Source organism: Dermacentor albipictus, chromosome 6, assembly GCF_038994185.2.
Source record: "Dermacentor albipictus isolate Rhodes 1998 colony chromosome 6, USDA_Dalb.pri_finalv2, whole genome shotgun sequence".
Taxonomy (NCBI): Eukaryota; Metazoa; Arthropoda; class Arachnida; order Ixodida; family Ixodidae; genus Dermacentor; species Dermacentor albipictus.
The window spans coordinates 18,740,350-18,767,782 of NC_091826.1; the positions used below are offsets into that span (position 1 = coordinate 18,740,350).

General features: G+C 46.4%; 1 long non-coding RNA gene across 2 annotated transcripts; it reads right to left on the minus strand.

Moving 5' to 3' along the window:
• Positions 1–321: 321 nt before the first annotated feature.
• LOC135896329 (uncharacterized) lies at positions 322–27,208 on the minus strand. Of its 2 annotated transcripts, none has more exons than XR_010562677.2 (20): positions 25,946–27,208; positions 25,800–25,868; positions 25,521–25,720; positions 19,670–19,836; positions 14,956–15,096; positions 14,515–14,571; positions 12,860–13,563; positions 12,714–12,782; positions 9,382–9,516; positions 5,908–9,308; positions 5,640–5,830; positions 5,372–5,562; positions 5,104–5,294; positions 4,836–5,026; positions 4,568–4,758; positions 4,300–4,490; positions 4,032–4,222; positions 3,764–3,954; positions 3,489–3,686; positions 322–3,411 (listed from the first exon to the last, which is right to left on the minus strand). It is a non-coding gene; the product is annotated as an uncharacterized lncRNA (long non-coding RNA). The 2 variants fall into 2 exon arrangements; XR_010562676.2 differs by having other exon boundaries at positions 12,860–13,568; positions 25,946–27,206.
• Positions 27,209–27,433: the final 225 nt, after the last annotated feature.

Below are 27,433 nucleotides of genomic sequence, written 5' to 3' on the forward strand. Positions count from 1 at the left end.
CGGGATCGACGAATAAGACTAGAAACATACCCCATGAGAAAGAGTGAGTTACGCTCACTCTGCGCACAGTAAGATGTACGCAAACTCCGGAGTAGTGCTCGTGTGCGATTAGTGCTCGCCTTGCAGTGCTTGTGCAGTCTAAGAAGATCCGGCAGCTTTTTCCAGAAAAAGGAGAAGCGCTCGCTGATTGTGCGCTATACTAACCCGTCCATGATGCTCCCATTCCGTCGGTGTGGGTAGATCAGCTGCAGACAGTGGATGGGCTCTTGCGGATGGCTGACACGAGAGTCTTCGCATCACATGGAGTTAGTGAGACGGAGAGCAGGAATAAGAAGTTTTATTTTGACAGATCTGTAAGGCGTAGTCTAAAGTGATGAATTCTCAGTACAATAAGCGCAAAAACACGACCATAAACGAAATTAAAAGCGACTCATGCTGCCTGACTTGGGCTTCATCCCCGATGATACAGAAAGCAGCATACAGTGCATTTATTTATACAGAATGAACACATGAAGTCACACGTGTACATGTATACATATAGAATATATAAGGGGATTTACATAGCACAAAGAATTTCTCAGCTTCAAGGTACTTCCGCGTATAAAAATGCAAAACGGACATTATTGCATATTGTCAGCCTGGATGTCAGGCTTTAGGCAGGAGTGGGGTACATAACAATGCAGTATATAGGAATACAATCTACATTTGGTCGAGCAAGTACGGCATTAGAAGGACCCACGTAAGACATACAAAGGGACGTAGAAACAATATGCCACGACAAGGTGAAGCATCGTTAGCTATTGCGGAATGCACTCAAGGAGACACCGTCGAATACTCAACAACATTGACAGGTAGGTTATTCCATGTGCGAATAGTGCTCCGTTTTCGTAGAACACCAGAAATAAAAGCGACAATAACAGCATAACATAGGTCGCACCAATAGCTTTACGGCTTTATTTGCATGCATAAGGGCTTCACAGCGTGAAGTTATTTGAACTACCTGAAATGAGTAAGCGTTGCACAGCACCTTCGCTGGGAGCGGAATAAAACTTCACCCCGATTTTTGTTTTCACCAAACGAGAACGTCACTATTCGAACGTGCCTCTTCTGTGCCTTTAGGACCCAACTGGACATAAACCTATTCCTACATGATGACCCTACGTACCACGTCACCTCATAATCACTGACCCCACAATATGCAGTAATTTCGTGGATAGCCGTCCTATTGCGAACTATTGAGTGCTGTGTGGGCATCGTTCTTTCTCTTCGTCCATGTAACTAGTTACACAAAAAAAGGCCTTCAAGATGGCGCAACAATAAGTCCAAATGCCTGCACTGGTGGTATCACAAACCTATCGCGAGCATTGTGCGATATAAATGCAAGGGTGTCGTCTGTACTGAAGAGTGAAATAAAATGTTACTTCCTGGAGAAAGGCCCCGGAAAAACAAGTTCGACTGAGCAGCATCGTACATGTGTGGTTGCTTGACTTTGCGTCACAGTGGATTGAAGCAGCAAAAAAAAAAGTAATGGCAGAGTAATGAGGTACAGGAAATCATCTATTTAAGACAGTGCTCGCTTTTCCAGTTATCAAGCAACGTGGAGACAAGATAATTACTGGTTGAGAACATTCGAAGTAATTGGTAATAAAATGTGTGTTCTCATATGGCGATTATATAGGCTAACAATAGCATCTGCGAATTAAAAAAAAACTATTCAAAGCAAACTCATTCAAATACATTCGAAGTGCTACGCAAAGACATTAACACAGCGTACAGCAAGAAGTACGAGAGGAACTCGTAAACGTAACTGGCTTCAACACAAAATACAATACTAAAGCGGACATTCGATTTTCCTGCGCGTGCTCGTCACTTGTCTAGACACATTTAGACACGACTTAGCAAAGGGGAGTAAATGTAGTCCCTTTGAAGCTGCCGTCAGACGATGGCTCACTCGATACACAACAATCACGAAATTACCACACTCCGTAATCGCAACTACAGTCAGCAGGCAACGACGTCACAGCCGCGTCAAGGGTGCGCTGTTCCTACTGACCTGGCGCAGTAAGCAATAAAAAGGCATACATAAATCAACTACGGCGCCGTTCTGATGCAGTATAGGCGGTGAACAAACGACGACAACGAGAAGCAGTCTGATGAACGGACAGGCAATAATACATGTAATGATCATGTAATGATTCCCGCACATCAAAAAAAAAAAAGCTAAAACGGTGAGCACAATAAGATCTACGACAAACCAGTCTTAAAGCTGGATGTCATTATCATCGTGAGCAAATCAGCAAATTTTTGTTGGCGAGAGTAACCACCCTCCCCTTTCCCATTCATTGACATTGTGTGCTTTTGTAGTGGCACGCTGATCCCTCCGAGTGGGTGGTGAGGGACGTGGAAGAACCGAGGATGTATGGAGACCTTTCCGATACGATAAAGACGCCAGAACAAATCACCTGAATGCCGAAACGAGCACTGAGATCTACCAAAGGACCAAAGCCAATGAAACGAGCGGTTCAACCAATTCAAAAGTAGATGACCATGGAGGATAGTAAACCATCAAACCAGGAACCTTTCAACAGGAATGACCCAGAAAAACCTGGAGCATCAACTGACGCTGGAAATGCTACCGAAATATAAAAAATTCGATGTTCGCCGTGTAGCAGTGAAGCTTACGTCACACCTTCTCTACCGAACAAAAGATGCACAGAGTAGGTGACACATCTGAAATGGACGAACCAAAATGCAAGCTCGTGACACACACACACACACACACACACACACACACACACACACACACACACACACACACACACACACACACACACACACACACACACACACACACACACACACACACACACACACACACACACACACACACACACACACACAAACCAGGATCAATGTACGACTACGAAAGTGCACAATGGGAATGAATGTCCGTTACTCTCGCCAGCAAAAATTTACAGATCAGCTCATGAAGACACTCACAACCCTTCTTAAAGACCGAGTGGTGTCCAAGTAAAAAGGCTTATTTACTGTGCTCCGTCGGTGAGCAGGGCATCCATTCGGCGAGCAACGCACGAACATTTCAGAGCAGAAAAGCTTGTTGCTCAATTAAACTTATTAAATATGCTTCCGCAAACAAAATCAACAGTGAAGAACTCTAGGAGCACATCCGATGGACGGTTGCGGGACGGTGAGGAGACAGTCCTTCAGAACATGAACACGCCGCCAACACAGTGCAGGCGTGAGACGCTTTCACAGCAAGGAGGAAGCGTGCTCTATGGATCCTGGTGCAGCACGACCGGGCTTCGACTCTTGAGGTAAGGCCAGGCGTCTTGTAGATGAGCGTGCTGGAACACTTCTCTTGCACCACAAGCGACAGCATGCACTGGGAACCTGAAAGATGCAAGCCGCGTTGGTTGGTCATTCGAATACACGCAGTCGCAGTACAGTCGTGCGTATGTGATATTTACCAGAATCAACTGCAAGCGCTCCGGGCTAAGTCCAGTCCACAAGCAGGACGCCAATGTCGAGAGAATGTAGAATAGCCGTGGCTTCTGGAACAGGTGATGCTCTTGCCTGAAGTAATCATTTGTAGCGCAGGCAGCAGTGTCGTGCAGGAGCGCGCCGGGTACCCTTGTGGACCGCATTAGAAAACGGGAGGGCAGAACCTGGAACGACACAGTGCTTATTTGTTAACCACTGGAGGAGACAGCCGCATATCGAGTCGTGTGTACGCGACACATACCAGACGTATTGGAGGGCGAGGGGATGAGTCCAGTCTACCAGCAGGATGCCACTGGCGAGAGAATGTAGAGTAGTGGTCGCTCCTGGAACAGGGGGTGCTCGTGCCCGAAGTAATATTTTGCAGCGAGGACAGTCGTGCAGGAGCGCGCCGGGTACCCTTGTGGACCGCATTAGAAAACGGGAGGGCAGAACCTGGAACGACACAGTGCTTATGTGTTAAGCACTGGAGGAGACAGCCGCATAACGAGTCGTGTGTACGCGACACTTACCAGACGTATTGGAGGGCGAGGGGACGAGTCCAGTCTACCAGCAGGATGCCACTGGCGAGAGAATGTAGAGTAGGGGTCGCTCCTGGAACTGGGGATGCTCGTGCCCGAAGGAATATTTTGCAGCGAGGACAGTCGTGCAGGAGCGCGCCGGGTACCCTTGTGGACCGCATTAGAAAACGGGAGGGCAGAACCTGGAACGACACAGTGCTTATGTGTTAAGCACTGGAGGAGACAGCCGCATAACGAGTCGTGTGTACGCGACACTTACCAGACGTATTGGAGGGCGAGGGGATGAGTCCAGTCTACCAGCAGGATGCCACTGGCGAGAGAATGTAGAGTAGGGGTCGCTCCTGGAACTGGGGATGCTCGTGCCCGAAGGAATATTTTGCAGCGAGGACAGTCGTGCAGGAGCGCGCCGGGTACCCTTGTGGACCGCATTAGAAAACGGGAGGGCAGAACCTGGAACGACACAGTGCTTATGCGTTAAGCACTGGAGGAGACAGCCGCATAACGAGTCGTGTGTACGCGACACTTACCAGACGTATTGGAGGGCGAGGGGACGAGTCCAGTCTACCAGCAGGATGCCACTGGCGAGAGAATGTAGAGTAGGGGTCGCTCCTGGAACTGGGGATGCTCGTGCCCGAAGGAATATTTTGCAGCGAGGACAGTCGTGCAGGAGCGCGCCGGGTACCCTTGTGGACCGCATTAGAAAACGGGAGGGCAGAACCTGGAACGACACAGTGCTTATGTGTTAAGCACTGGAGGAGACAGCCGCATAACGAGTCGTGTGTACGCGACACTTACCAGACGTATTGGAGGGCGAGGGGACGAGTCCAGTCTACCAGCAGGATGCCACTGGCGAGAGAATGTAGAGTAGGGGTCGCTCCTGGAACTGGGGATGCTCGTGCCCGAAGGAATATTTTGCAGCGAGGACAGTCGTGCAGGAGCGCGCCGGGTACCCTTGTGGACCGCATTAGAAAACGGGAGGGCAGAACCTGGAACGACACAGTGCTTATGTGTTAAGCACTGGAGGAGACAGCCGCATAACGAGTCGTGTGTACGCGACACTTACCAGACGTATTGGAGGGCGAGGGGATGAGTCCAGTCTACCAGCAGGATGCCACTGGCGAGAGAATGTAGAGTAGGGGTCGCTCCTGGAACAGGGGATGCTCGTGCCCGAAGGAATATTTTGCAGCGAGGACAGTCGTGCAGGAGCGCGCTGGGTACCCTTGTGGACCGCATTAGAAAACGGGAGGGCAGAACCTGGAACGACACAGTGCTTATTTGTTAACCACTGGAGGAGACAGCCGCATATCGAGTCGTGTGTACGCGACACATACCAGACGTATTGGAGGGCGAGGGGATGAGTCCAGTCTACCAGCAGGATGCCACTGGCGAGAGAATGTAGAGTAGGGGTCGCTCCTGGAACAGGGGATGCTCGTGCCCGAAGGAATATTTTGCAGCGAGGACAGTCGTGCAGGAGCGCGCTGGGTACCCTTGTGGACCGCATTAGAAAACGGGAGGGCAGAACCTGGAACGACACAGTGCTTATGTGTTAAGCACTGGAGGAGACAGCCGCATAACGAGTCGTGTGTACGCGACACTTACCAGACGTATTGGAGGGCGAGGGGACGAGTCCAGTCTACCAGCAGGATGCCACTGGCGAGAGAATGTAGAGTAGGGGTCGCTCCTGGAACTGGGGATGCTCGTGCCCGAAGGAATATTTTGCAGCGAGGACAGTCGTGCAGGAGCGCGCCGGGTACCCTTGTGGACCGCATTAGAAAACGGGAGGGCAGAACCTGGAACGACACAGTGCTTATTTGTTAACCACTGGAGGAGACAGCCGCATATCGAGTCGTGTGTACGCGACACTTACCAGACGTATTGGAGGGCGAGGGGATGAGTCCAGTCTACCAGCAGGATGCCACTGGCGAGAGAATGTAGAACAGCGGTCGCTCCTGGAACAGGGGATGCTCGTGCCCGAACTTCTGGAGCGCGGACCGCAGACGAAACGAAGATGCAATGGAAAGTGGAAAGCATTCCCGAATGGGTTTTCCCTGGCAAATGTGGTCTAGAATAAGAAGTTCGAAACTCAATCCCGCTATGGTTGAAATTACGCCAACAAGAAGTTGAGAATGGACAATACTGGCCGAATTCCTGAGAAAGAAACGATGCATGAATTGAAGCATGTAGTCACATCCTGCACAAGGACTTCAGAAGGATGGAGAGCAAGTGAACGTGGAAACCAACCAAGTAGCAACTAGAATACTATACCGAAAGCTGGAGACAAATTCCGTACCGACATAAAAGTACAACTGTTCAATGCGAGAAGTTTCACGCTTGGAATGGCAGATCGACGTGATCGGAAGAATCTGAACGTTAAATACTATACGTCTCATCAAGCAATGCCCGAAGACCGACAATTAAAAGTAAGCTTAGTATTTGACGCTCCGCGGTCAGGGTGAAGAATGTTTTGAAGAACCCTCAGGCAGGGTGGGAGAGAGGAACCGCATGAGATTCTGATTTGCTTCCCTGGCCTGGGGGAAGGGGAAATGAAAGACGGAAAAGACAGCAGCAAGAAAAAGCAAGGTAGTTGAAAAAACGATAGTGTAGTGATCGTCTTGTAGGTGCAGACAGGAGGAAATTTGAGTGCAGGTGGACCAATAATAATAATGAATTTTTGAAGCAAGTCTTGCAATGACAGTAAATGTAATTAGGTTTGCGCTGATGAAGTTATGCTTGGAACATCGCAAGAAAACCAGGGAAAGTGCATGAACAAGGAAGCAAGAACAAAAGATATCGCCGAGCTTCAATGAACCTTAGGAAATGGACCTGAAGCAGTGATGAGAATTTTAATGCGCATGTAGACGCCGTTCCTACGTGATCAAGCGAGACTAGAATTCTAGGAATGAAATGGGACATGGCCGACAGTATTCTGCTATCGGCATTCAATAACGAGGAATAACCGAAACATTTTGGGACAATCGTCTACCAGACGAGGATGAATGATCTATGCAGGAATGCATCCAGGAAAATCGGAATAAATCGACAATATGAAACGGAATAGCAACACACTTTATCGGATGCAAGCTCGACGGCGCATGGAAGTGCAGCATTCGTGGTTCTCTTATGAGAGTAGAGACAGTGCTGGTCCTGACAAAAACAGCAGTTCTGATGGATACCGTCGTCATTCTAGCAAAAGTAGAACTTGCGAGCATCAGTGAAACACTAGAGCACTCGTACAGTCATTCTGCATAGGAGAAAGAAAATGCTTGAAGCACAAGTTGAACACAGACTGAAAAAAAAAATCAAGGATTGCTCAGTAGGAAAACTATGCGGATACGTCAGCGGTAGTGAAAAATCTAGCAGATATAACCAGGAGGCACCGTAGAAAAGATTTCGCAGTGAACAATTTTATGCTAGGGATGCGAGTTGATGCGGACCAAGGAAGAGACGTTAAGAAACGCCGGATAATAATGGAAGGACAGAAGGAGATGAATCACGTGTTAGACGCTGAAAAGGATCTCAAGACGAGGCATTGAAGTTGACAGGTTCGGCATTTACTTGAATATTGGGAAGGTAACTGCGTGAATGATTCGTTCCATGAATAATATTAGCAGACAAGTTCAAAGGTCCACTAAAAGTAGAAGAAAGAAATACCGCCGAAACCTGCCTCATTTGGCAAGAACCAAGTGTGTATATTGCAATAGAATTGCAGAAATTCAGCAAAGAAGCGAATGTGCAGACAAGAGGCGAATGCCAGATGTTCCAAGAAGACTTCAAGGGCACCTTTGGCAGGGCCCATATGACAAGGCGAGCAGCAACAGATCACATATACCAGGAAGAAATCTTTATTATTAGTCCGACACGTATATGGACAAACCGCACAACGGAGTATGTGGAACATCGACTCGTATAATGACGAGATTTCGGGGAAATAGAGGACGAAAATAAGTGAAGCAAAGCAATACGACAGTGCGTTGTGTGGCGAAAATAACGTTACAGATCCTTGTAAGAGGAAGTACTTCCTCTGGACGATGGACTAAAGACGACAACATTGTTTGAAATAGTTGGCCTACGTTTCAACGGTGCTCAGGGACCAACTACAAATGAAAGGAGACATTGCCATATTGCGTAACAACTTTCACATGCGCCGTGACAACAGGTGTACACTGCGAAACTGTTGGAGACGCTTGAACTCTTTCCTACACTCTTTCAGGTGTTTCCCAGCTCGAAAATAAGTGTGTTCAGCGACAACGCAAGACACCGGAAAACTAATAATTGAATGTTGTCACAACATTACGTCGCCAAACAACTGAAGAGTTCGTGACCAATCACCAAGTGGAATTACCTGCTGAAGAAGCACAGTAAGATGGCGGCTTCCGATGAAGGCTCATCCGTACTTTTCGAGTCAACTGCGAAAAGCGATCGGCCGACGTGTACTGCATAATGGAGAAATATACCTTAATATACGAAGTGCGTCAAGAACAACCAACTGTTAAAGCAAGTTCACGGTGGACCTAGACAACCTATTCCATTAGCTCTTGCATACCCAACGGGCGGAAACAGAAGCGTGGGAGGAGACATTGAAGAAAAGGACGGCAACCTTCGATAAAAGGGGAGACCATGTGAAGTTACAAAAGCACTGTAAAAAATATGCCACTGAGAGTAGACGAAATAACTTATGTGTCAGGAAATGACATCACCTAACATCACCAGGAACTGAAGTCCAACGTGGTCTTACATGGAGAGTGATAGTCAAGAGCCTATTGCAAAATCTGTGTGGCAAAGGATGCTTTCCGTAGCATAAACCAAACGTCGATGACCGGCATAGTGTACACATTCGACAGCAAATTTCTCCGGAAGCCCACAAAGTTTGTATGCTTGCGGCACCGGGAAGATGTAGCAACATGAGTAAGCAAAACAGCACAGAGAAAAGGAACAGCTGCCATTGGAAAAGCTCCATCTCGTAACAAAGCTTCATTCAAAAGAGACGTTTGGAACCTTAAATGACGCAGGATTTAGATACCACACGAGAAAACATCCGTAGTACCATTGGAATCTATATGGTACTTGTCAGAAGTAGGGCAGCGAGATGAACGAATCTCGGTCTGCAAGCTGGAAGCCACCGGCGAGAAAAATGCTGACGTAAAACAGCCGGCCATGGGACGAGTAGAGATGAAGTTGATCTCTATTGTAGGAGAAAGACTAGATGTGCTGAAGTGGCCCGCTGGATGTGCTTGTGAATAGCCCCAATGGAAAGCAGACGGTAGGAACCTGCAATGACGCAGGGCTCCTTAAACACTCGAGAACACAGCAATACTACGATTCTAGTGTTCATGGTACTTACCAGGGGTAGCGCCTGGCGCGGAAGAAAGCCCAATCCACCAGCGAGACTCCAGCGGCGAGGGAATGCGATAGATGCGAAGACATTGGATCATCTTCCTACTCTTGAGGGCCGCGATCGAAAGCAGACGTCGGGATCCTGAAAGGACAATATTCGTACTGAGCAGTTGCAATAAAATACTTGAACGCGTACTGCACAAGAGATTATCGAGGTCTCTAAATAGAATTAGGACACTTCAAATTGGTTTATAGTATAAGGCAACTGAGCTAGCTTTACTGCAAACAAAGTCTTATAAATAGCGACCAAACGTCGTATGCAGTGGAAGTATGTCTGGACCGAGGCTTTCGATTCAGTCAACCACCAAGTAATTTTCAATAAGCTGAATTCTTACGGAATTAGAGGGTGCGGGCTAAGCCTTATTAGAAGCTATTTGCAAAATGGTACGCAAGATGCTACACTGGGTTTATCATCGTCCAAACTAATCCGACTACAGATGCACCAAAAGGCTCATTAGGGCTGCTTTTCGTGTTCGTTTGTATGTGCCATACCACTTGTATCCCACTAATGGAAAAATGCTTTTGTACAAAACTCAGTGCTGCCCCGTGTGACGGCAGAGGTGCTCGGCCTCTGCCGTCACAGAGGTGCAGAGGCAGAGGTGCTCGGCCCGCATCAGTCCCAGACTGATCCCTCAGGACCTAAATAAAGCTCTTCATACCATATCACTGACGACATCAATTTCTTTAGGCGATTCAGAATTAACAAAAGGTAAATAGGCGGTGAGGAGAGTTGTTAAAGATGCTAGATGGAAACTACGAGTAGCTTAATGAGAACGTCAGTTAAAGTACGAATTTATTTCGGTTTGAAGCGCTAGAGAGTTACTATTTAGAATATATACGTGCATTAATGTGGAGCACACAAACTAACATTTTGTATATTCGTTTATCGCGAGTCTATCTTGTAATGAGCATGTTAATTGAAACTTGAAGCTGTCACCCCGAATGGGCTCTTTAGGAAGGATGAGACACCAAATACCTGCTAGGTTCAGGTCAAGTATATTTTTGATATAATCAGATCCTGCATTCTGTTCTGAGGGGCACAAGCACTAGATCAAAAGGCTAGTGATGTTACAAAAGAAGCGTTGCCATGCGCTTGAAGTCGAGAAACACGGACTCTGCTAGGGATTTTCATGACGGTTACAAATTGCTATTCACAAGCAAACTACATGCGTGCGGACGCTCAACATATATCTACAACGAGGTTAAATGAACCAAACGAAAACGAAGAGACTTGAAAAATGCAGCTCAGAAAGGTGTTAATTGCCAAACTGAGGACAAATTGTGACAGACGGAATATTAGCTTCTAGAACACTGCTGTCGTTAATGATTGCACGTTAGATTTGAGTTTCAAGGTTGGCAAGTGCCCGAGACTTTTCAGAAAGCTTGTTTAGAGATCTATTAAGGGAGCAAACGAACTTTTTCCCTATTGCATACGTAATAGCATACTTGCCCTCCTTTGATTTTTTTGTACAAGCTGCTTGCTGCCACATCTTTCGTTGCATTAACTGGTGCGACTCTTAAAAGCTACAGGTGCGTAGCACTCTGCACATATCGCGACGACGAAACCACCCCTCTGAACTGAAAAACGCCGCGCCGGCAACGCCTAGGTCACGGGGCATCGCAGCGCTGCCAGCATGAAGGTTGCACAGTTAACCCTTTGGCCTACATCATGCAGGTGAGCGAATGTCCAGTGAACTGCAAAGGTTCACGGGATACGGTTTTCCCCTGTCAATGTGATTTCTCCACTGTTAAGGCATGGTACGTCTAATTCAATGAAGCAGTGTAGGTGGTGAAGGCTGCTACTACATGGTGGAACATTTCTTCCGAGGCTGTGCGACCACGGTTCGCCGGAATTCAGCTTCGCAGATTCTGCGTGCCGTAAACATTTTCGCTTGACGGTACGTGCGTTATCACGAGTACCTAGTTTTTCCTAGTTCTGTTGTGGCCACAGACTTTGTCCTTGTGATTGTCACGACTGCATTAAGAAGCCTACGCTTGGAGGGAACACTGAAACCATTCGAGGACCAGAAGTTACCGATTCGGAAGGATCTCTTGCCAACATCAAGGACAAGAACAAGCGACTGGTAGATACAGGAACCAAATTAATTGCCGGCTATGTATGCAAGGCTAACCCCGCCTACTTCAACATCACCACCACCACCACAGGAACCAAATTAAACTCGTTAATGACGATGAAAAAAAGTTCATGCTTGAGAAATCCAGGTTGTTGGTGCGAATAGGGTATGATGAACACTTGGAAGATGGAAGAATCGAGCACTAAAAAAAAAAAAAAACTCGCATCAGGAGGTGAAATTTGTCGACTGCATCCCCGAGGTGGAAGGAGAATTGAGTAGGCTACCGGGAAATGAACTTGCTACAGCGTTCGTTGACAGCGACAAAACCAACAGGGTAGAGTGACGCCCAGAGCAGCCTGCCCGTTCCAGACTAGCGTAAGTTGCAGCGACTAGGGTTCTGTCTTGTCTGCAGCCGAATGGCAGGAAAGTTCCACGGGCTCTTGGTCATTACAGTTAAACTTGATCAGGATGCGCTTGGCCAGGAAGCAGTAAGTATTCAACGCCTCCAGCGTTTATGCAAGCCAAAAAACGAGGCAAGAATGTGGTATAATTAGGCGCGTAAGTTCGCGGAAAGAAAAGGCATGTCAAAAGAGGAAAAGAGGGTATTTGAAAGAAAATTTAATACGGACTAGTAATTGAAGCAATACCTTGCACGAAATGTCAGAAAAGGTCAAAAGAAATAAACCGTAAGACGTAAGTGTCCATCGCGATCGACAAACTATGCATGAGGAATCTGCCAGACGTCTGGCTCGACCGAAACGATAAAGTGCCGTCGCAAAGAACTTATGCAGATGTAACGGACGTGTTTGAATCTGAAGCGAACCTTTCTTGAAACGATTCATTGCGGTTTATTTCGGGGAATGCGCGCCCACGTTGTCTCCTTTAACCGTGCATCACAATGTGAGAAATTTTATACAGTTGGAGTCGATGGCATCTTCATTTTAGTTGTACCAATCACTTCGCCAGACCCTTTGTGGGTAAGTGCCATAGCGTAGAGATCAACACGCGGCAGTCATCGACCAGGGCTTAAACTGGCGTCGGCACGACACGTAACCCCCGCTTCATGGGCATTCGCCGTTCTGCACATGGGTCATTGTACCATCCCCTAAAGACTCTCCTGCACTTATTAGACTTGGTATGCACGATTTAGCTGGCACTCGACAACAGAGTCGTAGTACTACTGACGTCTGTACACGGTACTTACCCGTAGTAGTCCAGGCCCACAAGACCGCACCGACGACGGAACACGGTGGGCCGTGATACGAGTGACGTTCTGGAAAATAGCGAGCATAATAAGCACACACGCTGGAAAAACCAACAGCAGCAACGGCAATGAAACGGGCCGCTTACCGTAGCCGCTTCCCGGCCCAGCTCCGACGAACACAGCAGGCGACGTCCGGCGTCGAGTTGCTGCGTAGAGCGGGTTAGTACATGATAGCTGGCGAGGCAGTTTCCGAATGACGTTTGCTTCCGTGAGCCCACATTTCGCTCGATAGCACTGACGCGCGCGGGCTACCTTGTCACGAAATAGTGGGGTCGGGTCGCAAGGCCATACGGAAGGGTCCATGTCCCTGACGCAGTCGTAAGAGGACGGCTAACAGCTATAGCCTGCGCAGTAGCTAAACCTGAAGCTATACCCCATCACACGCGGCCCGTCCTCTACGATTCCGGCACGGAGAAGACCCATGTGGCCGCACGCCATGCCCACGAAACCTCGGGCTTACAGCTAAGGAACAAACCTAACTTTACGTTATCTTGTGATGTAGCCATACATCCTAGTAAGCGCTAGCTAGTGCAAGTGAACAAACAGTTAACTTCTCTAAGGCATGCGCCACCCTCGCCAGCTAGACCACCCAGAAAAATGAACAAAGCAAATACAAATGCCTGGTGAGCGTTTAGGACGCTCGATGCGAAGCTCGTAGAGGACGACGCTAGCCGTGACGAGGGGTTGCCGCGCAGGTCCTGGGTTCGTGGCGAGGCTCAGACTTGGATGTCCCGTTGGCGGCCGATGTGCAAACGTGCACAGACGTGGAACGATTGTTGCTCAAAAGCATCTGATCTGGAACGGAGGCAAGAAAACACTTGAATTTTGAGCAGCAACCTGCGCTGCCAAAAGTTTATGTGTACTTTTGCCACACATGAGGGCGGAATTTTTCCGAACGCTAGGACAACATTTGTTCAAAAACCACTATAAAAATGCGAGAAATTCGCTTTCCGAGGATCTGCGGCTAAATTCTTTGTAGCTGACTGACAACTAAAACCCGTTCGGCAAGAAAACTAAACAAGAACGATGGAATCCTAAATGTGGGCTTTAGTGGCCAGCAGAAGAAAAAAAAACATGTCGATACCAAGTACAGTTCCTTGGTAAAATGCCTTTCAAACCTCAGACAGTTATTGTCAGCTATTAATGCCTTCAAGCAATGTATAATGCGAGTCAAGAAAGCTATCTAAATTAGAAGCAACACTTCCCGCTCCTAATCGGCATGGTTCAAGCATTACACTTGGTTAGAAAATAAAGAAAAAGATTACGGAATTTTCAGTTTGTTACACGTGGCCATGTTTTGTCTGAACACATGGCACAATACGCATGAGGCTAGCAGTCTTCACCCTTCAGTGGAGCAATTCCGCTCTGTAACAAAAGATCCTCCAACCAGCTTTGCTAAAACTTCCAACATTTAGTCTTACCCGCACTGCAATCGCCACAAAAGTGACCAAGGTCGCTTACGTGCGCCTCTTGTAATGTCTATGTTTGCAACTTGCAATCAGCTGTAGAAAGCGTAACCGAAGTTGGTCAGATGAGAGATGAGATTTAGAAATCGCGCAAAATAGCGTCCGTGTAATAATTCAGGCATGTCGCTTTGACTTCAGTTGTCTACTAATAGAAACTACTATTACCCGTATGCGTACATTACAACACAATCATGCAAAGAAAAACGCCTTTGACGTAAAAGAAAAATTGACCACGTTTTCCATTACAAGAATTTATGATAAGGTTGATTCCCCACCTTTTGGCAACTCTGCCTCGAATGTCCTCCTCGCTCACCCCCGTCAAAAACGGCCATCTGAAAAGCAAAAACAGTGCTTATTTATTTACAACATACCGCAGACCCTAAATAGATCCTAGCAGGTGGGGCAACACAAAACGGCAACAACTACAAACGCACAGCAGATTACATTGCAGTGAACAGAATATGTGAAGAATGACACATAGCAGGTACAGTAAACAAATCTGCAACTGTCAAGCGATATTGTAAAAGGCATCTATACTGGTAAGCAGATCAGTAGGGAGGAGAGAGTTAATGTGCACGGAAAGAAAGAGCATTTAAAAATGTTCACTCTAGTCTTGTACGGTGTTAGGTACTCCACGTGATGCTTTCTTGCTAGGCGCAAATTCTAACCACTCAAGGTCAGAGACGAAGTACGAGCAGTCAGTACGCGATACTCACCAGTAGTGGCGGGCGAGGAGCGTGGTTCCGACTGCCAGCAGGACGCCATGGGTGAGGGAATGTAAATTAAGAAACGGCGTTGGCCCCAGTACGAGTAACCTTCCAATTCGTGGGCCTCAATCGAAAGCAGACGTCGGGATCCTGAAAGGACAATATCCTAACTGAGAATGTTCACTAGAGCATCCGAAAGCGTACTACAAAAAAAAAAAGATTTACCACGCTCGTAAAAAAAAGCATAGAAGAAATTTCGCGACACCAGTTGAGTTTGGAACAGGGCAGCCGAGCTATCAATATTGCAAATGAAGGAAACAAAGATACGGAACAAAAGTTGTAAGCAGTAGGAATATTTCTCGACGTAAGAAAGGCCTTCGATTCAGTCGAACAGTAAGTAATTAGCAGTACGTTTCCTTACAAGATTAGTGGGTGCGGGCTGCGCTTAATTAGAGCCTATCGTCTAAACTCACGGGTGCATCAACCACCAAGCTAATGTGAGCGACTAAAGGTATACGACAAGCATATTTTAGCGTCGATCTTATTTTTGGTTTATAGGTAAATATCGCTACAATTACACAAACAGGAAAAAGAAAGGTTTTGTACGCGGATGATATCAGTCGTTTTTCTGGTGATGACTTAAGAGATAAGCAAACAGGTGGTTAAGAGAGTTGCCAAAGTTGCCGGATGTGAACGAGGTTCAATAGGACATCAATAAATTATCATATTAATCAATTTATCATACAGAGCGGAAAAACAATATTGACGTTTTTCATGACCATCTCCAATGAGCATGTTAAAAGTTTAAACGTGAAGCTGTCCCGCATAACACGTGCTATAGGAAGGATGAGACTAAATACCAGCTAGAATCAGGTCAAGTCCACCTTCGAAACGGTCACAGATGCAGTACTATATTGGCATATGTGACACAACTTCTAGTGCTAAAATTAAAAGGCGAGCGACGTAAAAAAATTTCCATTCGCTCCAATGTTGCCGCACAACGGACTGCCAGGGATTCTTGCGATTGGTACAAATTGCCATATGCAAGCCAACCACACGTGCTGAAGGACGACATTAATACTGAGGTTAAGAGATCCACGAAAACTTGAAAATCGAAGCACACATTCTGGCAGACAGCGTTAACCTCTAACAGAGGGACTTATTTTACAATGCCGCCATCACAACCCATCGCAGCCGAGGGCGACGAGGGCACTGTTGCAGTTTTTAAGGGTTACATAATTGGACAAGCGGCTGTAGCATGTTCATAGTGCTGCAACTGCTACTGTGCTGTGCAGTGTGCGGCGACAGTGACCAACTGTGATTGTATGTCTGTGCTCCTTTCTTTATCTCTACTCATCACTTTACCTCCCCTCTTTCCCCAGCGTAGGGTAGCTAACCCGATTTTCTCCTCCGGTGAACCACCCTGCCTTTCCCGTTTTATCTGTCTCTTTGAGCCCCGCTATCTCGAATGTAATATAGCAAGCGAAGTCCCAGACACATTTCAACAAGCTACTTTAGAGACGTCGGTTGAGGGACCATTTTTATTTTTTTTATTTACATTACCCCTAAGGGCCCTCACATGAGGGTATTACATGGGGGGGGGGGTACAAACATGAAATATACACAGGAACATTTTAAATATGTTAATATGTGCACATAGGCACAAGTAATATCTAATCTGCTACCACTAACCATTTTCTTGCAACAAAATTTGGAAAGATGGTAGGTTAACTTCAGTAGCTATGCGTGATGGTAGGTTATTCCGTTCTAGTATTGTGCGAGGAATAAATGATTTTGCGTAGAGCGACGAGCGGCACATTATGCGTTTTATTTTGTTAGCGTGGTCACGGCGCGGGAAAACTGCAGGGGGTGGTGAAATGAAGTCTTCGTGAAGCGTGGAATGGTGATAAAGTTTATGAAATAAGGTTAGGAGAGCATACTGCCGTCGACGTGATAGTGATTCCAACTCGGCACGTTGTTTTAACGATGTGACGCTGGTGAAGAGTGAATAATCGGAAAAGATGAAGCGAACAGCACGGTTTTGCAAAGATTCAATGTTGTTGATTATGTATGCTTGATCGGGATCCCATATGGCAGAAGCATATTCAATTTTTGGGCGGATCAGCGTGGTATAAGCAAGTTATTTTTAAGTGAGAAGGTGCGTGCTTGAGGTTACGCTTAAGAAGACCGAGTGCTCGGTTAGCTGATGCTAAGACGGTGTTAATATGGTAATGCCAAGTTAGGTCAGACTGAAGATGAAGGCCAAGATACTTGTAAGTTGGCGCAAGTTCTACTCTAGCATTATTGAGAAAGTAGGTGGTAAGAAGACGAATGGAACGGTTGGTAAATGACATTAGCTGGGTTTTGGATGTATTTAAAGACATTAACCACGAAGAGCACCAAGCGGTCACAGCATCAAGATCAGTTTGTAAGGAAAGTCAGTCAGCGTCATTACTAATATTACGATATATAACACAATCATCTGCGAATAATCGAATTCAAGATGAGACACATTTGGGTAGATCATTAATGAAAATTATGAAAAGTAGGGGACCGAGGACGCTGCCCTGGGGGACTCCAGATGTTAAAGGAACAGAACAGTTACAGCCATTAGCACAGGTAAATTGTCTGTTGGAGAGAAAATCTTTAATCCATGCAAGAACGTTTGGGTGAATATGTAAGTGTGTTAATTTGATTAGAAGCCTGTGATGAGGAACGCGATCAAAAGCTTTAGAGAAGTCAAGAAACACTGCGTCAACTTGGAATCCTTCGTTAAGTGCGGAAAATATATCGTTAGTAAATCCGGCGAGCTGAGTGTCGCATGAATGACCCTTGCGAAAACCGTGCTGGTACTTGAAGATGATATCATGGTCTTCTAGGTAGTTGATGACTTGTGCGTGTATGACGTGCTCGAGAAGTCTACATATGGTGCTAGTTAACGAGATAGGACGATAGTTAAGTGGGACAGAGCGATCACCCGATTTAAATATTGGCATTACTTTAGCTATTCGCCAGTAAAGAGGAATAATGCCAGTTGATAATGATTGTGAAAACATGGCTGATAACACTTGAAAAATGTTTAAAGCGTTTTTAAGTACCTTGTTATTGAAACCAAGATGATCAGAGCTAGTAGTAGTTTTGAGGTTATTCAACAGGGCAAGAATACCAGAATCACTGATGACAATTTCTGGCATGGAAGTGTTAGGCAATGGCTCTAATATAGGCGAAGAAGTTATATCTTCATTGGTGAACACTGATGAAAATGCATCGTTTAGAAGCTGCGAACACTCAGTTTCAGTGACTGGTTGTCCGTCAGCATTAATTAGTACTATATCAGGATAGGAACTCGGATTGATAATGCGCCAGAATCTATGAGAATTATTGGTTAACATAGTAGACAGGTCGTGAGTGAAGAAATTACGACGGGTTGTTTTAAACAGGGACTGATACTCTATCACAATTTTTGTACTTGTTCCATGATGACAGGAGACGTGTGGTCATTGCTTGGCGGTACAAACGTTTTTCTTATTAAGACGAAGACGATGTGTGAACGAAGGTGAATTTTTATGATGTCGGATGGTGATGATTGGCACATACTTAACAAGGTGAGACAAGGTGGTTTTGAATGACAGCCAGTTTAATTCGATTGAGCGTGATGAATACTGAGCCAGGAAGCTTTCAGAGAAGGTGTTTAGTTCCGAGTTGATCATCTCAAAATTCGCGCGATTGTAGCAATGAATTCGCTTAATGGTAGCTTTCTTTTCAGTAAATGGATGAGTCATGCACCCAGTGATAATTTCGTGATCGGATAAACCATTTAAATGCAGTATATCAGAAAGAACGTCCGGGTTATTTGTTAGGACAAGATCAAGGATATTAGCCGTGGTAGCGGAGCGACGGGTAGGACTAGTAATAAGTTGAGCAAAAGAAAAATCTAAGCAGGAATGAAGAAAGGTGTGGGCTTCTTTATCACTGGAATTAACACAGAGTGGACCATTCAATGCTTGGAAAATTAAAATCTCCAAATACGAGGAAAATAGAGTTAGGAAAACGCACATGCAAGTCGCTGAGTATTCTATGGAATTCACCCGAGAATCCATCAGACATATCGGGCGGCCGGTAGAAAGCACCAATAATATCAGTAACTCCGAATTTACACCATATCAATACACATTCGAGGAAAGTATATTATCGTTTCCACTGGGATTACGTAGTATAAAGATTGGATTTATTTCCTTGCTTTTTATATACCAGGTTCTTTTTCCTGGGTTATCCAAATTTACGCAATTAACAGTTAGGCAAGGAAAGCCTAATAATTCCTTTAAGAATGCCAAGCGTTGTTTAGTCATGTGATGTCTTGAATTACAATTACCAGAAAGTAAACGCACTCCATGCTTGTTTATGAATTGCTAGTCTAGATAAGTGAAGTGAAATGTGCTTTTTTATGCACTTGATCAAGTTTTGTTTCAGTGAAAATGGTATGTTACAGTTGCTCGAGTTTGCAAGACATTGAGGAACCGGACCTAGTCGGGTACCGACAAGCATTTGTATTCCCTGGTTTTCCTCGTATTCCATTTCCTTTGTCGTGTACCTGTCCGAGCGATGAAACACATTTATGTAACGAAAGGGAAGGTGAATCTGAAACGAGCTCAAGCGATAAGGCTTATTTTTCGACCACTCGAGGACACAGCCGTAGTACGAGTCGCCTGTGTGTGGTACTTGCCCGTAGCAAAGCAGGGCGATGAGCAATCTCCTCTGCCAGGGAGACCGCACCGGCCAAGGGGAACGGTCGGCCACGGTGCAAGCGGTGCTCGAGGCCATCTCCTGATGAGGACGTTGGGAGGATGGCAAACGTGGAGCAGCGCGCTGGATATCCATCTTACACGTGGGCTGCAATCGAAAGCAGAGGTCAAGATTCTGGAACAATAAGACATGGATGCAGTGGGGCTAAGTGATGGGGGAGTTGGCACGTATCGAACGAGGAATCAACCCAGTTAACCAGGCGCATACACAGCAAAGAAGAGCACAGGACGATGCTCGTTTTGCTATCAAGCGACTCAACCAGCACAGTCCTGTGCACTTATTCGCACTGTGTACGCATCTTAATCGCTGGTTTAGTTGCTTGTTCAATAAGGCATGGAAGTGCTACCAGCACGCACCTTGTAATGAACCAGTTATGCGTTTTGTAGCTGATGTTTGCGCCACATCATTCAGCGCGCTTGGAACAAGCGGTGCTGTGCGATGAGACTGGCTGCGCAAGAGCACATGGCCACATGCTGCTCCCCGCCACACCTTTCGTCGGATTAAGCGGTACGACTCTGAACGGCTACCTGTGTGGACCACTCTGCACGTATCGAAACAGCGCAACCATACCTCCTAACTTGAAAATGCCGCACCGTCAACGCCGTGATGACCGGGCATGGCAGCGCTACCTGCACTCAAGTCGCAAGCTAACCCCCTCACTAAACGTTGTGGTACGTGCACTAAAACATTGTCGATTCTTTTGTTTGAATCATTCCATTCATACTTCTTTTGTTTGAATCATTTCATTCATTCCATATACCGTGCACATGTAATGCTATACCATTTGAACATGCAATTAAGCATCTCGGAATAATATTTGATGAGCATATAACATGGAATGATCATGTGCAGTATATATGTAACAGGCTTAGAGCTGTGTCTGCGATGATGTACAACCTAAGAGGTAAAACTTCGATGCACTTGAGGCGCACCATATACATGGCGCTGGCTGAATCTATTATAACCTACGGTATTGCATTGTATGGAACTTGTTCTGATCACAAAATGGGAGCCATAAACCGCATAATTAAAAGAATAGTAAACAGTGTAACCTACGGAACTATGCTGCAACAGGCTGACAAGGAGGAACAATACAATAGGCTTGGCATACTGGAAATGCGTGAACTATTTTATTACACTGTGCTCGCACGTCATTACTATGCAAAGGATTTCAAAGTACCTGTCAAGAAAAACGTTGCCCTAAGAAAGACAGAAACATACATTAAGCCACGATGCTTTACACATTACGGGAAAAAGTAAGGGGATATTATGTGCCACAGATATTTAATGAACTTGCAGAAGCGCTTGGAAATTTAAGAACTAAACGAAAAATGACTAATTCAATAAGGAAATGGTGCTCATCATTGCATATAAATCACTGATGGCCTCTTGCATGTGGAAGGTTGCTTTCCTAGATTTGCTCCTTAAATATTCTGCGAGTTGTCGTATGGCTCATTGTCAAGCTATTATGATGTCCTTTATTTATTTACTTATTTTTAATTTTGCTCGAGTTGTAGTCATTATGTCTCTATAGTTTTGTATAATATGGTTAGTATGTACTAGTATGCCTCACTTCATTGTTTTGTGGTACACGTTCGATGATGCCCTGTGCTGCCTGAACAACCAACAAGCACGCTGTGCTTAGGTTGGACAGGAAATGAAAACCTATGTACCAAATGAAGATGAATAAAATTTTTGATTTGATTTGATACTAATAACCTAGATTTCGCAAGCATCAAATTTTGTTTGCAACTTCAACAAGTTCAATTCTTCTAATCAATCTAGTTTCCTTGGCCCTTGATATCGACAGTAGTTTCAAGTTCCTTAGCGATCAGCTTAAGGTCTGGTCCTGGGTTGGTTTCAATGTACCCTTGCATCAGAAATACGCTGATGTACACCGTGTCGATCACACGTAATGATCGTGGGAAAGGCAGTGCTAGTAAAAAGATATTGCTGCACGCAGAACCACGCAACTGAGGACTGTCGTCGGAACATTCCAATGACGGCGGAAAGAAAGGCCATTCTCACTCAGAACACAGCATGTTTCAGATGCACCCGGCCTAAATACATTGTACATATTTGTAGGGCAAGAGTAAAAGGCAAGCAGTGCGAAGAAGCTCATGCTAGACTAGCGTGCTTAACAGTGAGGCAAGAAAAGGCAGGGCAGATCACAACAAAACTAGCAGAAGCGACGACGGGTAATCTACATGTAACTCAATATGCAAAGCACAATTTTGCTCTTTTGCAGGCAGCTTTAACATGTATAGGGCGAAAGAAAGTTGGCAGACAGTGCGGATTTTTCTTTGATAGGGGAAGCCAGCGGACATTTACTGAAGTTGGAATAGCAAAATAGGTGCGAATAGGATAAGACAGGAAAGGCTGAAGATTGGTTTGTTCGGATGAGACGACAAATTCAAGTTAACGTTGTCAAAGTAACTAGCAGCGCGAGAAAAATCAGCAAGTGTAATAGAAGATCTGCAAGTTGACGCGGCATCTGTATACCTGCTTCAAATCAGAAATTCAACGAGAAAGCTAAACTACAGCCACAAGTGGCGGATGACTGAACCGAGACTGGAACTGACGCCATGTGACTGCCCGCAGACGCAGATTATCATAGGCAGTTCACTGGCAGAACGCTAAAACAGACTGATGGCAGTCTAGACAACACTGGTTGAGCACCGCGAGATCCGTCGGTGCAAACCAAAACAATTAAAGCAAGCACAAAATTAAGCAGCCATGGTTCTGAAGGTTGAAGCTGGGGAAAGAATTCAGCAAGAGGTAAAAAGTGGAGGGACTTGATGTCTAATACGAAGGAACTGCTAGTGCTCGAAGTTCTCCAATACCACACAAGCAGGGATCAAATATTACGAGCATACAAGCTGCACGTGTTAGCCGACGCGTGTCCAACAGCATACGAAGCGGCAGTATACTTGGCAGTCATGTAAATTGATGGAACAAAGAGTCAAGGCTACCGGCAACGAAAAGCGGCGTAGCTCCAATAAAATCCAAGTTCAGCAAGACTTGAGCTAATGGCAGCGGCGACAGCATCAAGACTAGGCGTCTACACTGAAAGTCACTTTAGCGGAAGAATTCAGGAAGCAGCCTGCTTGACGGACTTTGTTATACTTGATTGAATCAAAAGAAGCAAAAGGGAAACATTTCTTAACAGAGTCGCAGAAATAAGGAACAGTACAAAACAGCGAGTCGTTCATTCAAGGTGAAGACAATCTGGCCGATCTACACACCACGTGGTATAAAGGCAAAGACGATCGCGGACTCGAAAAACATGGTGGCATGGTCCCGAATGAGTTGCATCTGGAGGCGGAAAGACCAAACGTGATTCACACGAATGTACAAACGGACGATCAACACGGAAAGCAATGTCGCACCTGCACAAAAAAACAAAAACAAAAAAAAACAAATATTGAAAACCCAAAGTTATTTGTCATATGGGCGGCATATAAGAGTAACAGCATGTGTATTCAGGTTCATAGACACCGCAAGACCACAACAACAGGAAAAGAGAACTGCAGAGACATAGTGGATATCACAAAGTGCAATTCAGGCAGCCAACTGGCTATGCCGACTCAAACGCTAAATCGATTAAAATAAATGGACAAGTCTACTTATACAGCAAAGGGGTCGCAAAACAGAAAGGACTCTTGCACTGCAGCCGGGAATCAAAGCCGGCACATCCTCGTATTTCCAAAGGACGGGTATTTCACGAAAGCGCCGATACCTCACGTTAATCAAATATTGCACGGCCGATTTCAAAAAACGCTAGCGCAACTGCGGGCTATGTTCTGAATATTGCAAGGACTACAAGGCGTAAAAAGCATTTTAAGTAAACGCACGGTCTGAAAGAGGCGCAACAAGACTAAGCCACTTAAGTTATGCCTCCCCTCCCGGCGTACAGAGTCCACGAATCGCCGCGGGGCCATTAAGTAACAGGAGCCTACTTCACCGGAACACTTTATGCGAAAAACAAATACGACAATGTAGAACAATAGGTAGTAATTTTCACCTGCACGGTAACGAAAGGAGTCCTTGGTCATCTCCAAATGTACATGTCGATATCCAGCTTTTTTTTTTTTTTTGAACAAACTGTCCGGCAATTCAGCAGTACCAATTCACCAACGCCAGTACCTTCACAAAGGCCGAGAACGAAATGCTTGAAGCTATTTGGCACGAATGGGTGAATGATTACTGCAGTACACACCACAGGAAAATAGCCGAGTGCGCCCCGTGGAGTGGGGGGGGGGGGGGGGGGGGGGTGTTACGAACTCCTCACACGAAGGCTGCCAACATCGATGCGAGAAATCTCGAGAAGTAAAACTACAGTGGAGAAACCACGCGCAATTGTAGCAGAAGTTGAGCAATCAACAATCGACCTTTAACTAACGTGCAAGGCGAACCTAATGAGGCCATGCCACTGACGCCTGCACACACAGGCGGACCGTGGCAGCATCAAAATGGACAAACGACGTCATAGAGAGGAAACGATTAAGCAGTATGGCGAAGCAGATGCGAACTCGTGAAAGCTTGGAAGAGATGGCATCGCCAATATCTAAAGTAAATAAGAGATACTGTCAAGCCAAAACGAGAAAAGCGAAACCCTTGTCCAGAGGCGATGCGGTGTTAGGAGCGGGGACTAACATTTTGAAAAATGAAATGAAATGAAATGTGTTACCGTGGATGTGACCCAACAACAAGAGCTTGTCTACTTCGAAAAGGGAACAAAGGATTCCTCAGAACATATTCGAACATCTACCCTCTTGAAGGGTGCCTCAAGTAGCCCGCCAAAGTCTATCTCAGTGCAAGTTGGAAGGCGGTAGCCTGCATGTATATATTCAAGGTACTCGAAGACCGATAACACGAGAAAGGCTCCATGCCGCGAGCTACTTCAATAAACCGTTCATGTTAGAAGCAGTCACCGGTCTCGATCGTTTAAACATGGATCACACGAACGCGGCATATCACACGAACGTGGCACTAGAGCATCGCACTGACCAGCGAAGAAAACATACGGCGGGAAAAATCACCGCCAATTACCGTCAATCAACGCAAACAGTGAAGGAAGCTTCGCTTACATCGATTCTAATAGGGTGTGGAAGCCGCGTAATTTAATTTTTTACATGCTATGGCGTTCAGTATGAGCTACGGCATGAGAGCAACAGGAAAAACGGCTACGCGTTGCAGCTACTACTAAGCGCGTTTGTGACTGCAGTAGTCGCGCCTGCTGTGCTCCGAGTCGAGAGCGGCAGTATTTAGAGTAGCAGCAACAACAATAATAATACCAACCGAGAATAAAAATACCAACCGAGAATAAAAATACCAACCGAGAATAAAAATACCAACCGAGAATAAAAATACCAACCGAGAATAAAAATACCAACCGAGAATAAAAATACCAACCGAGAATAAAAATACCAACCGAATAAAAATACAAACCGTGAATAAAAATACCAACCGTGAATAAAAATACCAACCGTGAATAAAAATACCAACCGTGAATAAAAATACCAACCGAATAAAAATACCAACTGTGGATAAAAATACCAACTGTGGATAAAAATACCAACTGTGGATAAAAATACCAACTGTGGATAAAAATACCAACTGTGAATAAAAATACCAACTGTGAATAAAAATACCAACTGTGAATAAAAATACCAACTGTGAATAAAAATACCAACTGAATAAAAATACCAACTGTGAATAATAATAATAGGACACAGTCGTAGTACAAATTGCGTTTAAGCGAAGTTTACCAGTAGTAGCAGACGAAGTCCCCCGTGCCAGCAGGACGCCATGGACGTGGAAATGCAAAGGGGCCAACGCGGTCAGCCACGGTAAGTGGTGCTCAAGGCCATCTCCGGTTGGGGACGTTGGGAGGATGGCAAACGTGGAGCAGCGCACTGGATATCCTTTCTACTCGTGGTCCGCAATCTCGAAAGCGGACCTCGGGATCCTGAAACGACAACAAAACTTTTTTATAAGCACTCGATAACACAGCCGCAGTACTACTAGCGTCTGTACGTGGTACTTACCCGTAGTAGTCCAGGCCCACAAGACCGCACCGACGACAGAACACGGTGTGCGGCGGTGTGAGTGACGCTCTGGAAAATAGCGAGCACAGTAAGCACACACACTGAAAAAGCGAAGAGCAGCAACGGCAACGAAACGGGCCGCTTACCGCAGCTGATGCCCGGCCCGGCTCCGACGAACACAGCAGGCGACGTCCGGCGTCGAGGTGCTGCGGAGAGCGGGTTAGTACATGATAGCTGGCGAGGCAGTTTCCGAATGACGCTTGCTACCGTGAGTCCACATTTCGCTAGATCCCGCAAGGTAGTCCGCGCACTCCCGCACGCAGGCTACCTTGTCACGAAATAGTGGGGTCGGGTGGCAAGGCCATACGGATGGGTCCATGTCCCTGACGCAGTCGTATGAGGACGGCTATCAGCTGTTGCCTGCGTAGTGTTAGCTAACCCTCTGTGCCAGCTAAAACCTGAAGCTATACACTGCCACCCGCAACACGTGGCCCGCCCTCTTCGATTCCGGCACGGAGAAGACCCGTGTGGCCGCAAGCCACGCCCGCGAAACCTCGGGCTTACAGCTAAGCAACAAAACTAACCTTACGTTATCTTGTGATGTAGCCATACATCCTAGTAAGCGCTAGCTAGTGCAACGGGACAGTTAACTTCTCTAAGGCTTGCGCCACCCTCGCCAGCTAGACCAGCTCGAAAAATGCACAAACGAAATGGAAATGCCTTTTGAGCGTTTAGGACGCTCGATGCGAAGCTCGTAGAGGACGACGCTAGCCGCGACGAGGGGTTCCCGCGCTGGTCCTCGGTTAATGGCCAGCTCAGAGTTCGTCCACAGTTCGATAGTCCAGGCGCCGTCGGTGGGGTGGGAACGCGCACAAGCAAAAGAACGGGGACCCGGCAGGAACGACTCGCGACTTACACGCTGCGCCGGCTCGACCGGAGTGTCGTTGGCGTATAGTAACGTAGTAAATGCCGGCTGGCCGTCACTTACACTCCGGGAGCTCGAAAGAGGGGACAGGAATTGCCGAGGCGGGAGGCGGGTCGGGGAAAAAAAGTCTTTCGAAGCGTGTCTCACGTTTTGCAGGCCCGGGGCATGAAGCCAGTGCTTCCAGAGACGGCCGAAGGCGAGAACATGCGCAGCGTGCAACTTGGACAAGCGCTGCCACGGTTAGCGCGTAATTTAGACCAGCAGGACCTCGCAGTACGGTGCGACGCAGAAGGCAGCCGATAAGAGCCACGCCGAAGTGGACAGAAAATGTAAAATGGCGGCCCAAACCATCGGATGCTCGTTATATTGCCACGACGCCCGCGACGCTAAGCTCTTCGGCGCATGCGTTGATACGCTGGGCCATTTCTTTTCTTCTCTCATTGGTCTAATATCGAACTACGTCACCGGCTCGCTAGCCGCCGCGCCGCTGCTATCACCGTGATCGGCGCCAGTGGTGATGGTAAAAACAAAGGAATAAAAAAAAAAAAGGCGCCGCCTGCATACAGTTGCCGAACTCGGAATGTTCTAGAAGCTTCCACATGCTTCCACTGTGTTCTTGGACACGCAATGGCGTTAGCGCTGTCGCCGTAGTTTTATGGATATTATAAACCCGCCGACGGAACCTTCGCGTTTCCGTGGCCGCCTTCGC